The sequence below is a fragment of the Ambystoma mexicanum genome, chromosome 4q, assembly GCF_040938575.1.
Source record: "Ambystoma mexicanum isolate Mex_15411 chromosome 4q, UKY_AmexF1_1, whole genome shotgun sequence".
Lineage (NCBI taxonomy): Eukaryota > Metazoa > Chordata > Amphibia > Caudata > Ambystomatidae > Ambystoma > Ambystoma mexicanum.
The window spans coordinates 1199411829-1199427741 of record NC_090928.1 but is presented as its reverse complement, the minus strand read 5'-3'; positions in this window follow the sequence as shown (position 1 = coordinate 1199427741).

The following is a 15913-nucleotide window of genomic DNA, read 5'->3' as shown; positions in this document are numbered from 1 at the left end:
CCTTCACACCAAGTTTTGTCTTTGTTAAAGTTCTGTGGTGCGGGTGTGGGGATTTCTAGGTCCCTAAGGATGGAGAATATCTCTTTGGTGTGTGATTATGGTTTTTGGATTCTGGTTTCAAAGGAGTAGGCTTTAACTCTAATGATGGCTTGCTTGTATTCTTTGGCAATATTTTTGAAGTCAAGTTTTGCTTTATCAGTTTGGGTGGATTGCCAGACTGTTAGGGCTGCACATTTCTTGGTTCGCAGTGCCAAGAGGTCAGTGGTAAACCAAGCATTGGTGTGTCCTCAGTTGGATGTATTGACCCACTCTGCTATGAGGCATCACCCTGCCAGTTATCGGGAAAGAAACAGAAACAATGGCGGCAAAACCCTTTTGCGTGCTAAAACCTACAAAAACGCACAAAAACCATGTGCTTCAGCACACAAAAAGAGGGATGCACAACCTGCCACCCATGGTGCATGCGCAGTGGAATAGAGCACACCCTGCAGAAATGTTCCAGTGGGTCCCAGGACCAGCATGCAGAGTGCAGAGAGAAAAGCAGCCCTTTGCAAGGGAAACCCAAAAATGTGTCTACAATTTTCATTTGCTTTGTTGCCAAAAACTCCAAAATGCCTACAACACAACACTTTTCAACACTCACAATCTTGCTGGTGCTAAAATCCATGTATCAAATGAAACATTGTGAAACATACAAATTCTGAAAACTGACAGCCTCTATGCTAAAATCTGGGTGCAGTGCACGGGGCGACCTGAATGACAGCTGTCAGAGGAGTACTAAGGCAGCTCTAAAATGACCTACAACTCAAAAGGCTGCTGAATTAGCAAACATAAACAGGATTGTTGCCAAAATGGAATACTGATTTTAGTTATGTTTTTGATTCCACAGATTTAAGGCCAAGGAAGACATGTATTTGTAAGTGATGCACCAAATGTGGGTTTTGTTAAGTTTAAGAAGTAATTAGCTTGGCTGAAGTTGAAGAAAACTGGGAAAGCAGGTTTCTTCCCAGAAGGAGGGCCTTCCCCCAGCAGAAACTCACAGGGAGGTGTTGATTGCATGATAGGACAGAATCTTGTCTACATAGAGCAAAGGAACAATGACAAACTGCAGCTCAGCAAACTTAAAGTGTGAAGAGGGTCATAAATGGCCTCTGGAAGGAGTTTCCCCCAAGGAGCAACATTCCCCTGGACTGCAGGGAGACAAAAAGAGGTGGAGCCAAGCGACCATCTGTAGCTGAACATGAACAAAGAACCCTTTTTAAAAGACTTATAACTTGCTATTCAAAATGGTGAAAATATAAAAATGATAGAATTGTTAATTTAATTTCCGGCTGCACATGTGAAGAGGCAGCAAAGCTGTGTGACATGTTCTGGACAGCAATGGCAAGATATGTGATTTTACGCAAAATGTACTACTGTTAGAATTGTGAAAATGTACATGCATATCAATATGTTAAACACGCACATTTGTGGAAATTTGCTTAAAAATTGGAAAGTGTGTTCATAGTCAAAAAAATTCGATAGAAAGCAGAGGCAAGATCCCACAGCTACTGGGTTTTGAGGAATTGCTGCTCCATAAAATGTTCAATCTGTATATGTGATTTTTATAGAGGTTGCATATGTGTAAATATGTATTTTGCCAAAATTAGGCTTTGTGTTCCATTGGCTAGGGGTGGATTCTCAGCATCATAAAATTACACCATAAAGATGACACTCTGTTTCTCTCCTCCTATCAAGGCAGAGAGTAGACTCTGACCCAATCACCTTTCACAGGGGCAAGCTTAGCTAAGCCGGCTCATACACCCCTTTTTGATGTTATTTTTAAGGCATAAATGGAGAACGCTGAGAGCACATAGGGACTCACTGATCCAGCTACTTTCCTGATTCTGGCGAAGCACTCTGATCCAGCTTTCTACAACCAGCTTTAAATATATTTCCAGATCCAGATGCAAATCTCTTGCCAGCAGTAGAGACTATTGATTTCCAGCAGGGCCCCAATCCTCAAATGTATTCTCCCCACTCAGTAAAGCGCTGTGCAGTGTGAGAAGGCCTTTTGAACCAGTATCCAGAAATTCTCTGGCTTGCCACCACTAGGCCTGCCTGAGGAACTCGCCATCCAGCTGATTCAAATACCCACAGAAGAGGAGAGCAGATCCTGTGCCAATCCGGTGACCGGCCTAGATGATCCAGTACTGTCACTGATGTGTTGTCTCCCTATACCTGATCCAATTCCCTGACCAGAGCTGACGGTCCCATTTAAAACCTATCCTGTGAGTATGAATAGGAAGAATTGTGGCCCATAACATATGTACTGTGCATAGTCTTGTCCCTATCTTAAACCCATCCTATCTTTCATTCAGAACCAGTATTGTTAGAATGATCTTTGTACAGACTCTTCTCTCATATGTGTTCCTAAACTCTAACTTCCTATTGACTGATTAAGAAAGTAATTCCCAAACCAAACAGAAAGCAGAGTATCACACCTGAACTGTTATGAGCAGCCGTGAATGACCTTCCTGTGTGTCATTCTACTTTTTGGAAGTCTTTAATATAGCATAAGAAAACCTATCTGTCAATTCAAAGTGCATTCCTGTTTTCCATTCTCGCGCCTATCTCACAAAAACAATCTTTACTAAAACCTCTGTAACTCCCTCGGTTTTTGTGATAGAAACAAAATTGTAACTCCTGATTGTAGCCAGCATCCATAGCTATCCATGGAACCCATTGTCACGCAATAAAAAGTTTGCAGCGAATTTAAAGATTTGAAAGATTTTACACGTGTAAAATAGCTCTAAACTGCTTCCAACTCGGATTTTAAGATTTCAAATGTTTTCTTTGGACTAAATAATTTCTTGTGCTTGTGTGCAACTGTTCAAAGTGGCTCCCATAGGAATTTGTAACAATTTCAGTATTTGTGACCAGATTTGGTGTTTTGCCCAGTCAATTCCAAAGACAATTTTAAAAGCCATTCTGACAGCTGGACAGTCAATTCTGTTTTTCTCTTGTGCTTGCTGGGGGAAAGTGGGACTGATATTCTGTTTGATTGGTGCCATTCCTGAATACCTGCTCTCTCCTCCCATCTCATTACATTGCCTATTGGGGGGTTGAGGGGTGTTGCAGGGGGAACTGCTAACCACAGTGCTATCTGGTCTGAACCAACACAAAAGTATTATTTTCTGTGCTGCAATTGTTTTGCTCATTACTTACTCCTTGTGTATTAGAGATATTATTCAGTGTTCTGTCACCCCATTGGTGATTGTTGTTTATCTATTAAAACATATTGGGCCTCATTACACGGAAGGCGGTAACCATGGCGCCATTAGCGCCATGGTTGCCGCCAGTATTTTACCAATTCCGCCTTGGAGAATGGGTGAATTACTGCCCCATTCCAAGGTTGGCGGGGCGGTAATTCCCCATTCACCAAAGCCCTTCCCCATTCCCATTGAGCCCCTATAGGGCTCAATGGGAATGGGGAAGGAGCAAATAACGGTACCGCTATTAGCGATACCGTTATTTGCCCCGAAGTCCCTCAGCAGGTCCCTTCCTTAACATGTGGTCTGGCCACACGTTAAGGACGGAACTCGCTGAGGGACCTCGTAGTATGGCGCTAAGGGATTACCGGCCGGTGCCCTTATCGGTGCCGGTAATCACTTAGCGCCATCCGTGTCCTGAGGCCCATTGTATTTACATTTTAAATACATAAATAAATATTTACCTTTGCAAACCAGCCTGATTCCTGGTTCAGTGTTCCAGGAGAAGGGTGTGATATGAGTGGTATCTCGTTCAGAATATTGAACTTTAGACAAAAATAAATAAGAATTTCAGTTGTGTACTACATGCTGAGCTTTGATTTGGGTGTGTGCCGGATTGAAATCACTTACAACTCTATGGTTGTTAAAAACCTGCCATTGATGTTGGAAGTATTGCAAAAGGGAGAGCTCAAGGCTGGCAGACAGTTTCAGTGGAATGGCCTGTATGGCTGTGACAGTCAGTAACATTCCAAGTATTAACGAGCAATATGATGTATTTCCATCTGCTAGAGAAAGCTCCCATCAGTTTTAAGGCTTTGAACTTTAAAAAGTGGTTTTAGGGTTTTATACCCAGCTGTATGATGGTATACTGGCCCATGAAGATGGAAAATCTGAACAGACCCTCAGTCGTGGACGACCCCCTTACCGGAAGAAGTACCAACAGCTTCATGGCCGTCGATCCTATGAGCTTATGCCGTTCCCCACTGTTCCAGCATGGACAACTACCGCGAAAGGTACCCTACCAGCCGACCAAAGTAACTACTCAAAACCTGGCTCTTTGCTCCAGATTCAGGAAGAATCAACTAGGATGAAAGGACCAACACAAAACCATGAATACTCCGGTAGGAAACCATAATCCCTAAACTTCCCCTCCATTATAAAATCGGGAGCGGACGCACATTGTGCACCCAGGCCCACACGCCACCACTTCTAAAGGGTACTTGGATAGGTGGGGACAACCAACAAGATGGAGAGTAAGGGAGAAGTCCTGTGACCAAAACTACACCCACTGCAGAGCAGGAAAAGTAGCAGAAATGAGCTAAATACACAAGCCACTAAAGCAACACAAAGAGAGCTCTGACTACGCAGCATGCTTGCCAACTAAGCAGTCAAGTCGGAATACCAAACACACAGGATGGCCATAGAGGTTGGGCACAGAAATACAAAGGCAATGTGGTAAGTAATTGAAAAATACTTGAAAACCATTATAACCATACCTTAAAAAATGTCAACTTTCTACATACTCAAAATACAGAAACTCACACAACCACCTCTCTGCACAGCAATCCACATGTACTTCACCACATTGCAACAACGAACTAACAACAAATACCTCTTCACAACAGCACCTGCGATTCCTGGCACCGATCGAAAATCGCAATTAAGCTCAGCTAACGGTGCAAACCGAACTGAGGCTGCCAACAGGATATCACAACTCTCACTTTCCTTCTCCCAGTGCACCCTACTACCCCCCCTCCTCTCCTCTTCACACCCTCCTTTTCAGATCCACCAGAGCATCTGTGAACCACAGCCGTGGTGACGGTGCGCGGTATAAATACCTTTAACATTAACATTAACAATAGGTCATCACAGGCTTCATGGCTTGTGAGTGCGCGCATGAGCGGATGTGTACAGGTAGGCAGTTTAGGCTCAACAGGAGCAAATGCGAGCCAAACCTGGGGAAAGGGAGGGATTTGGCACTCCCTACATTAAAATGTTCAACGTGTACTAGCACCCCGTGCAAAGAGTGCTACTCTCCCGTCAGTGGCATTCACACATAAGACTATATGGGAATGGCATTTATACCCTAGAGCTGTTAATTGAGAAACAAATGCACGGACATTTAGGGGGTAATTCATAGAATCCAGCGCACAAGTGGCGCACGCGGCTGGCGCACAGTGTGCGCGTGCGAATCCCTGCGCCAGCCGCGTGCGCTAAAATCCAATTCCGCGCACAGCGTATTCATGGATTCCAGCAACCAAAACCAGCCGTGGCGCACAGTGGCGCAGCGACCTTGCAGCAGCGCCAGTTACGCCCCCAAGAACGCCTCTCGCGCAGGGAAAAGCCATCAATATACCCAATCCAGCGCAAAGGGCTGCGCTAACCCTGTACCAGCACAGCAAGCAGGCTACGTGTATCACTGGGGTGCGCGGGAAGTACCTCACGCGATTCCATCAGGGTACGTGTATTTCGGGGTGCGCGTGAAGTTCCACACGCGATATCAGCAGGGTACGTGTATTTCAGGGTGCATGGGAAGTTACACACGCGATTTCCGCAGGGTACGTGTATTTCAGGGGTGCGCGTGAAGTTCCACATGCGACATCAGCAGGATACGTGTATTTCAGGGTGCAGGGGAAGTCACACACGCGATTACAGCAGGGTACGTGTATTCCAGGGGTGCGCGGGAAGTTCCACACGCGATTCCATCAGGGTACGTGTATTTCAGGGGTGCGCGGGAATTTCCACACGCGATTGGGCCCGTGCGAGCAGGTTACGCGTATCTCAGGTGTGCGCGGGAAGTTCCACACGCGATTCCATCAGGGTACGTGAATTACAGGGTGCGGGGGAAGTCTCACACGCGAAATCAGCAGGGTACGTGTATACCAGGGGTGCGTGGGAAGTTCCACACGCGATTCCATCAGGGTACGTGTATTTCGGGGTGCGCGTGAAGTTCCACACGCAATATCAGCAGGGTACGTGTATTTCAGGGTGCAGGGGAAGTTACACACGCGATTACAGCAGGGTACGTGTATTTCAGGGGTGCGCGTGAAGTTCCACACGCGACATCAGCAGGGTCTGTGTATTTCAGGGTGCAGGTGAAGTCACAAACGCGATTACAGCAGGGTACGTGTATTCCAGGGGTGCGCGGGAAGTTCCACACACGATTCCATCAGGGTACGTGTATTTCAGGGGTGCGCGGGAATTTCCACACGCGATTGGGCCCGTGCGAGCAGGGTTTGCGTATCTCAGGGGTGCGCGGGAAGTTCCACACGCGATTCCATCAGGGTATGTGAATTACAGGGTGCGGGGGAAGTCTCACACGCGAAATCAGCACGGTACGTGTATACCAGGGGTGCGCGGGAAGTTCCACACGCGATATCAGCAGGGTACGTGTATTTCAGGGTGCTGGGGAAGCATCACACGCGATTACAGCAGGGTAAGTGTATTCCAGGGGTGCGTGGGAAGTTCCACACGCGATTCCATCAGGGTACGTGTATTTCAGGGGTGCGCGGGAATTTCCACACGCGATTGGGCCCGTGCGAGCAGGGTACGCGTATCTCAGGGGTGCGTGGGAAGTTCCACACGCGATTCCATCAGGGTACGTGTATTACGGTGTGCGGGGGAAGTCTCACACGCAAAATCAGCAGGGTACGTGTATACCAGGGGTGCGCGGGAAGTTCCACATGCGATTCCATCAGGGTACGTGTATTTCGGGGTGCGCATGAAGTTCCACACGCGATATCAGCAGGGTACGTGTATTTCAGGGGTGCGTGGGAATTTCCACACGCGATTGGGCCCGTGCAAGCAGGGTACGCGTATTTCAGGGGTGCGCGGGGAGCAACACACGTGAATTGCACGTGTGGGTCCTCCCAGGTGTTCCCTCTACACCCTCCACGGCCCCTGCAGGTGGCTCACACCACAGGGGCCTACCCTGCACATGTCCTGCAGGCACCCCATCCACCATGGCCATGCCCCCCAGCCAACCCACATGTCAACTTGCACTACTGCCCACCAACGCATGTCTCCCTGCACCCCCAGCCACCAGGGGCACCCTCCACAGGCCCCCACCCATGTCTCCCAGCACCCCCACCCCCCAGCAGTGCAGGGGCACCCACCACCAGGCCCCCACCCATGTCTCCCACCACCCCCACCCCCAGCCACCAGGGACAGCCTCCACCAGGTCCCCCACCCATGTCTCCCAGCACCACCACCCCCCAGCCACCAGGGGCAGCCTCCACCAGGCCCCCACCCATGTCTCCCAGCACCTCCACCCCCCAGCAGTGCAGGGGCACCCTCCACCAGGCCCCCACTCATGTCTCCCACCCCCCACCCCCCCCAGCACTGAGGGGCACCCTCCACCAGGCCCCCACTCATGTCTCCCACCCCCCGACCCCCCAGCACTGTGGGGCACCCTCCACCAGGCCAGGCCCCCACTCATGTCTCCCATCACCCCCACCCCCCAGCACTGTGGGGCACCTGCCAGCAGGCCCCCACCCATGTCTCCCAGCACCCCCACCCCCCAGCACTGTGGGGCACCTGCCAGCAGGCCCCCACCCATGTCTCCCAGCACCCCCACCCCCCAGCACTGTGGGGCACCTGCCAGCAGGCCCCCACCCATGTCCAACTCATGTTCCCCTCCCCCCCACCCCCCAGCACTGTGGGGCACCTGCCAGCAGGCCCCCACCCATGTCCAACTCATGTTCCCCACCCCCCCACCCCCCAGCACTGTGGGGCACCTGCCACCAGGCCCCCACCCATGTCTCCCACCACCCCACCCCCCCAGTCACCAGGGGCAGCCTCCACCAGGCCCCCACTCATGTCCCCCTGCACCCAGGTCCTCACAATCCCCAATCATGTGCGTTATGGTCAGCCTCCACAGCCAAAAGGCCCTACCAAGTAACCCATTCACCCACATGGAAATGGAAATTACATGTTACACCCCCAATGTTCATAAAGCAAATGAACCCATGTCCGTCACACACAATGGTTGCAAATGAATGGGAAAACACCCAACATGACATGCATGAAACCAATGAGATGATACCAGACAGTGAAGTATGAAAACAAAATTGTATTAAAAAAAATTGAATGCAAATGAAATGAAACAAACTACAATGGCAATGAAAAAAAGATAAGCTGCATGTCCGTCCAAAAAAATCAAAACTACAAATCCAAATCCCAAAAAAAGTTGTTCAAAGTCACATTAAAAATAAAATCAATCCAATGAAGAACTATGTACAAAACATCCAAGGGTCCATGAGCCCAACTGAACAAAGGAAACCTACAAAAAACCCTAACTAAAATGCAACTATTTACAAAAAGTGGAGCTGTGTCCGTCGACTCCAAATCATAAGAAGAAACAAATGAAACCTAAAACTAAAGAACTATATACAAAGGCGGCGGGCAAGTCCAGCGGCTCACTCTGTGGTGTTCCGGGCCAGGGCATCATCAAACTCCTCGTCTATGTCCCGGAGGCGGTCCTGTTCCATGGCCCGAGGGTCCTCAGGGACGACGCCATCTGCTCCTCCAACCCCCTGCGGATTGCCTCGAAGCACTCGGCCCGCCTCAGGGCCCTCCGCATGGAGTTCTCCGCCCTGACCATTGTGAGCCGCGCCTCTTCCGCCCGCCGCCGCTCCGCACCTATATGCTGGTCCAACCGCTGCCACACGGAAGACACTTCCCGTCCTGGGTCCTCCTGCCCTCCGGCCGATGCCTGCCCCTCCGATGTTGATGGCCCCGAGCCATGATGCCTCCCACGTTGACTCCGCTGCTGCCTCCGACGCCACTGCCTCTGCCAGCACGACGGCATCCAGGCTGATGGAATCCACCGACGCCGTCGTGCACGTGCCCTGCCTGATGATGCCGGCACATCCTCCATCTGCTGGGGTACAGTTGCTGTGGTGTCCACCCCTGCTGGACCTCTGACTCCCGACTGTGGCAGGGATGGGATCCCCACCGAGCTGGCTGCATTGGCCAGGGCAGGTCCAGAGGGGGCCCTGGTGGCATCTGGGCCGGAAGACGGCAAGGAGAACGACTGGCGTATAGTCTCCACAGAGGAGGAGAGGGCCGCCAGATTGGCCGACACATGCAGGAAACCCCCGAACATGGACGATCCCAATTGGGCCACGTCGGCACGGTGCTCTTTGTGATGACATGTGTGCTCCTCCTGGGAAGCACGCACGGCATCACGAATCACAGCCGTGCGCATCGCGACCCCAATCAGGACCTTCTCCATACGGCCAGGGGTCCCCTCGTCCGCAGGTGGAGGGGAGTCAGATGACATGGACATCCCCTCTACCTGCGGATGGGCCTGGGACGGGGCATCCCTGCTGGTGCATGGTGGTGCACCCACAGGGTCAGGGACAGCGACATGCACAGGCCCCTCCACGGTGACCTGTGCTGCCTCCTGCCCCTGCCCCTGGACTGCACCAGCAGGGATGCCCCCACCAGGCCCCATGTGCGCCTCAGTGGCGGCCTCCTCCTCCTCTGTGGAAACCACCAACCTGGATGGCTCCTCACCGTCTTCCGCCATAGCAGGCCCCTGTGGGGGCTCACCCACCCCTTCCGCTGCAGCCGTTGGGGCATCCCCGCCGCCTTGCTCCACAGCGCCGTCTCTGCCCTCTTCTTCACTAGCCGCTGCGTAGAGGGAGACATAGAACACAAGCATCAGGGTACTGTACAATGGTCCCCTAGACAGGAAGCAATAGCAGATGAGTGCCACTGTCAAAGTACACTTCCATCATGTCCCTCCACAACACATGTGTCAGTCCAGGCAAAACACACACAGTGACTGTCATGGTGCATGCCATGGACATTTCCATACATGTCCAATGGACTCTCGAAACATACAATCTAATGGAACTCACATGCATCATGGGTCATGCCTATCACGTGTACACACTTCACCTCAGTCACATACATCTGGCCCCGTACACCCCAATCACAGTGGATACAAGGATGACTAGGCTGCATCAGTGAATCTGTACATTGTCACAGACATGTGTCATGCATCCATGGCATCCACAAGTCACAGACACGCAGGTCAGGCACACAGACATGGACACCATATATGTACCTGGCATCAGCACCCATCCCTCACCCCCACCCATGTCCAGGAACAGAGACTGCCATGCTCTCATGTGTACAATCTGCATAGGGCTCCCCATGTCGCATTTAAACACATGCAACAACCGTGCGGTTCACACATTACTGGTCGCACATGCATTACCATGATGTCCCTGCACACATACATGCGTACATGGCCTATGTCACACATACAGGCAAGTATCAGACAACCAGCACACTGCAACATGCCCTGTCTCACACAGCAATGCTTGGCCACTTACCGCTCAACTCCAGACGGGTCTCCCTCTCAAGGACCTGGGCGTGGAGCGCTGGGTGTACGCGTTCCAGGACCCCCATCTGGATGGAACTCATGCGGGCCCGGCCCCCCTCCAGGAGGCGCCGGGCCTTCATAAGGGTCCTGGACCTCATGTCTTCCCAGCGCTTCTTGACCTTCTGGATGGTGCGGGTTGCCACCCCCTCCGCGTTGATGGCAACCACACAGTCGGCCCAGATCCTCTCCCGTCCTTCCTTGTTGGCGCGGGACGATCCAAAGAGGGCATCATACTGCCCCAGGACTTGCTCCACCAGGACACCAACTTCGGTGGCAGTGAAGCTGGTGCCCCTCTGCCCCTCTGGCCGGGGGATGCCACTGGTGCTAGATGTGGATGTGCCCGACATGGCAACCCCAGGGGCAGGAGTGGGTGGGCAACTGGGTCCTGGGGCTGGGCTGTGGAGCGATGTTATCTGAGTCGGCAGTCTTCTGTTCCAGCAGGGGTGGACACAGCAACTGGACCCCTGCAGATGGCTGATGTGCAGGCACCAAATGGCAGGGCACGGTGGCAGCAGGCAGGCAGGCAGCAGCAGATGGCACGTGGGAGGCTGCTCGGGGCACTGGGGGGCAGTAATTCGGCCTTCTGGGCAGGAGCGTGGTCTTCCGTGTGTTTTCGCGTGGCCAGCTTGATACGGAGTGATTTGGCACGTGAAAATCCTGCACGTCAGCGTGAAAATCGAGGAAAGGCCCTTAGCGCGTAAGCGCGTCAGCACGCGTACGCGATTTCATTGGACCAAAGGCCCTTACAGCTTAAGCGCGTCTGTGACGTTTTGCGCACGGGCGTTGCCCTGGCAGGGCTTGGAGATCCCGCGTGCCTTTACACTGTTCTGTACGTGCTTTTCGTGCGGTGCGTGTGTTTTCCATCCGTTGGGGTTCACACGCTATTACTTCACAGCGGGTGTTGGCTACGCGTTCTTCTACACGCAAGGCAGACGGTGAGTGGTACCCCGCTCCCCCAGGCCTGATCGCGTGAAAAAGTTCACGCGAACCCCTAAAATACACGTAGCCCGCTCCCCCAGGCCCGATCGCATGAAAAACTTCACGCGAACCCCTGATGTACACGTAGCCCGCTCCCCCAGGCCCGATCGCGTGAAAAAGTTCACCCGAACCCCTGAAATATACGTAGCCCGCTACCCCAGGCCCGATCACGTGAGAAACTTCACGCGAACCCCTGAAATACACGTAACCCGCTCCCCCAGGCACGATCGCGTGAGAAACTTCACGCGAACCCCTGATATACAGGTAGCCCGCTCCCCCAGGCCCGATCGCGTGAAAAACTTCACGCGAACCCCTGAAATACACGTAGCCCACTCCCCCAGGCCCGATCGCGTGAAAAAGTTCACGCGAACCCCTGATGTACACATAGCCCGCTACCCCAGGCCCGATCGCGTGAAAAAGTTCACGCAAACCCCTGAAATACACGTAGCCCGCTCGCACAGGCCCAATTGCTGTATGTTGCCACTTTTGTAATGCGCAGGGACGCTACCGCCTGCCTTCGTGTGGCGGACGTGTTTCGGCTTGTGCGTGTCTTTGGCTGTGCGTGGCTTTGCCCTATTCGATTCCATGAATACGTGTGGTCCGAGTGCGTGTGGGCGTTCCGTCTGCTTCCCTGCAGTACATCCCCAGTTAGGCCCTTATTTTCGCGCGTTGTTCCCCATTCCGCGCGTTACGCCCCGTGTCCCGCCCACTTTCTGGTGTATGCGCCGAGGTTGTACGCTTTCACTGTGCGAGTCGCGCACGCCTTTCGGGATGTTGCAGTGACTTGTGCGCCATGCACGGGTTTGGCGCACATCCCGGGATGTACACGCGCAGGGACTTCCATGAATTGCACGCGTGCGCGTGCGCCTGTTTTTTTCCTCTTGCGCCTGCTTGCGCCTGCTTGCGCGTAGATTTTCGGCGCACGTTTGTTCCATGAATCGGCCCCTTAGAATCACCGATATTTAGAAATTTTAACAAAAAGGCGCACAGAATTAACAAAATTATCAAGATTTATGAAGCCAAGGAAAAGCTGGCATATTTTTCACTTCCAATCCTTCGCTCCCCACAAAAACCATGTCTCAATTTATCACTGCACCTTCGGGATGGCATGGCCCATCTCGAAGGCGCAATTTAGGCATATGGATCCATTGATCACAAAACACATTGACATTTAGGGAAGGAATTGGAAGGCCGGTGCTGTTGGTGACCAATGACACCGGGTGTTAAGTATTCACAAAGCTAAAGTGGTGCATTCTGGATGTCTTTCGCTTGCAACATGGCTAACATACTTCCCAAATGATGCCAGAAACAGCTATGTCAGCAACACTGCTCATATCCAGGACAAAGGACTTCTGCTTTAGCTGCATGCAAAGCACTGTGAAGTCCGGTGGGTAGTATTTTGGCCCTGTGGTTTTCTGACATGGCCTCCCTAAATCTTTGAACTAAAAATGTTGTTGCTTGGAATCTACACCTATAATCGTTGTGATCCCAACCCACAAATCCCCGGCTCAGGCCTGAGTCAGGTTTTGTGCAAGTACTTTGGAGAGTCACTTTAGCTTCAGTGCTTGTGCGTCAATGGTCGGGCGGACAGATGGACACACCTGACTCTTTTTAGCGGCTTCCGTATTGCCACACCCATAGTAAAGGCACCTTGTTATCCCTTTAAGGATACGAAGGAGCAAGATAAAAGGAGCAGGGTCCATAGGGATTACAATTCCCCTCATTACAAGTTTGGTGGTGCGGGCAAATGCTTGTTTTGGGTGGAAACAGAATGACCGCCTATTTCATCGCGTGGCCGACTTTTGAAATAGGAGGTAAAAGTGGAGGATTCACTTCCACCAAAAAGCAAACAGTAAATCCTTCAATTTATCTTGGAAAGTCACCTGGATTACAGTGCAGGAATTTCCGCTCATGGTAATTCTGCCAAGATCCCCATGGACTCCTATGGACTCAAAAGATGGAATTTAACACTGGCCTTCCAGTAACAGGTTTCCGTTTTTGGGGGTAATTCAGAAGATTTACCGCTAAACCTGTTATGAGACACACAGGGACCCCAGACCAGGAGCAGAATGCTGTGGGACCGTGACAGGAGAAAAGACACAGCATGTAAAATTAATAATCAAGGGAGTTAAAATCTAGAAATGTAAAAACTTGCAAAGGTACAAGTGGGATCATTTTACAAAAAGTGGCAGCTGCATGCAGGCGAGAGACAGCGCTAGCATGCACGTGCTGTTCAGTCCTCTGCATGCAGTTACCGCCAATAGCAAAACAGAGCGGAAAATAAAAAAGTGCAACCCGGCCAAATCGCCCTTACTCTTTCATTTAACATCTGAAAGATTTAAAAGCGGCTTGCAAATTAGGCCCTTCAGAGAGTATGTATAATGGATTCCAAAGGAATCCATTATTAATTAATGTATTTATTTTTACATTTGTAAAGCGCACAAAGCCCCTGGGGAATCGAGGCGCTGTTGCACGAACCAGGTACATTTTTGTTGTGAATAGATATTCACTGATGGATAGACTTTATTCCACACTCCACCTGCAAAAGTTTTGTAAAATGCCCCGGAGCAGTAAAATAGATGTAAAGGCTGGCATATGGCATTTACGCATTGTTTTCACACTTATTTCACATCACTGCATCTTGTAAACAGAGCCCTATGGGGTTCTCCGTCACACTACTTTTAATAATGGGGTAGAGAGGACCTGTGTGGCAGGCTGTAATGGTTTATTGAAAAGCCACCCTCAACACGGGGAGTCCCTTACCTCCTCACTCAAGTGGTTATTCAACAAACTGTTTAAAAGATATTTTTATTAGCCCTATCTCAGACCCATATCATGCCCATTGGATCCCTCGGCCCTGCGCTAACAATGAGCCAAGAACCAGGCCTGTGTACGGTAATATATTGGTATTTATTTAAATTAACAGTAATTGTATCCGTGGCACACCATAATCAACTTCTCTCAGCATAAATCACAAAAATGAGTTAAAAAGAACACAGATGCAATTCTTCCCTTTCTGTAAATCCCACTTCACAAAATAATTACACTCATCACTAATATAATTTCACCCCAAACTTTTAGTTTAAAATAAACACAGGATGATGTATTGCTTTGTTTTTCAGACCCCCTCCTTGCTTTGGTGTATGTTGGGGAGTCAGACAGAGAAATGTGAATGGTTTGGGGAATTTTGGATTTCAGGCCCCCTTTACTGAAAGGCCTCTGTTGGGGAAGCTGGATAAAAGGGTTGGACTGATTCAAGAACAAAGACACTCCTCTTCCCAAAAGAAGTCGGGGTCAGCTGGACAACAAAGATTACCTGATTATATTATAGGCTATAGTTTTCAGCGCACACTGGGAAGTTAGCTTTGTTAGTTTCGAATTTTAATAACATTCACCCTGTAGTGTTCTGCCAAATAGGCCCTTAATTAAATTGATACTTTTGGTTACATAGGCTAATGATCTACACAGTTTTGCCCCCACACCAACTATAAAGGGAAAGGATTCAAGGCAAGCAGACTCCCTCAAATTTTAGTTTTTCTGGTCTTAGTTGTACTTACATAGCAAGCCTCTGTTTAAGGTTCAGGAAAGCCTGTTGCATCTCAGGACACTTTCTAAGATGGCCTCCCACTCTCCACCACAGGACCCAGTCAGCTTTGATGCCTTCCTAAAAATAGACAGCTCACCTAGATGCATTCTCAGCAATCTCCTCTGGTGTCTACTTACAGCTGTCAGATGGTAAGTTTCAGCAGCCTTCCTGTCTTTCTCCTTTTTCTCTCACCCGGTTTTTGTGTGTCCTCTGTGCTAGTGCGGAGCCCGTTATATAGCAAAATGAGAAGTACCATGCAATAATCCCTGCCACTAGGATTGGACAGTTACCCTTCTCTCTCCTCCCAACCTCCCCAACAAGTCAGGATTGGTTTAGGGGTTTGGAGCAACATATAACAATTGCTATTTGTAATCACCCTTTTGTTCTCCTTTCAACTTTTTGGCAAAAACTAGTTATGTATCACAACTTCATAATTTTACTAGCTACTGCCATACAAAACATATTTTCTGTTTTAGCTGATCATGGAGAATTAGATAAGCCGACCACCAAATCCGTACGATCTAGCATGGCCATGTAGGACATTTCTGCCATTTCCATAAAAAGTACACCAGTTATGAAGATGGAAGTTATTAAGCATATCCGTCATTTCATTTTCCACCCGCTCACCAACTCTCATATTTGGAACATGTTCAGATCAACCAGAAACCTGGTTACCATAGTTACAGGTTGATGCATTTTATA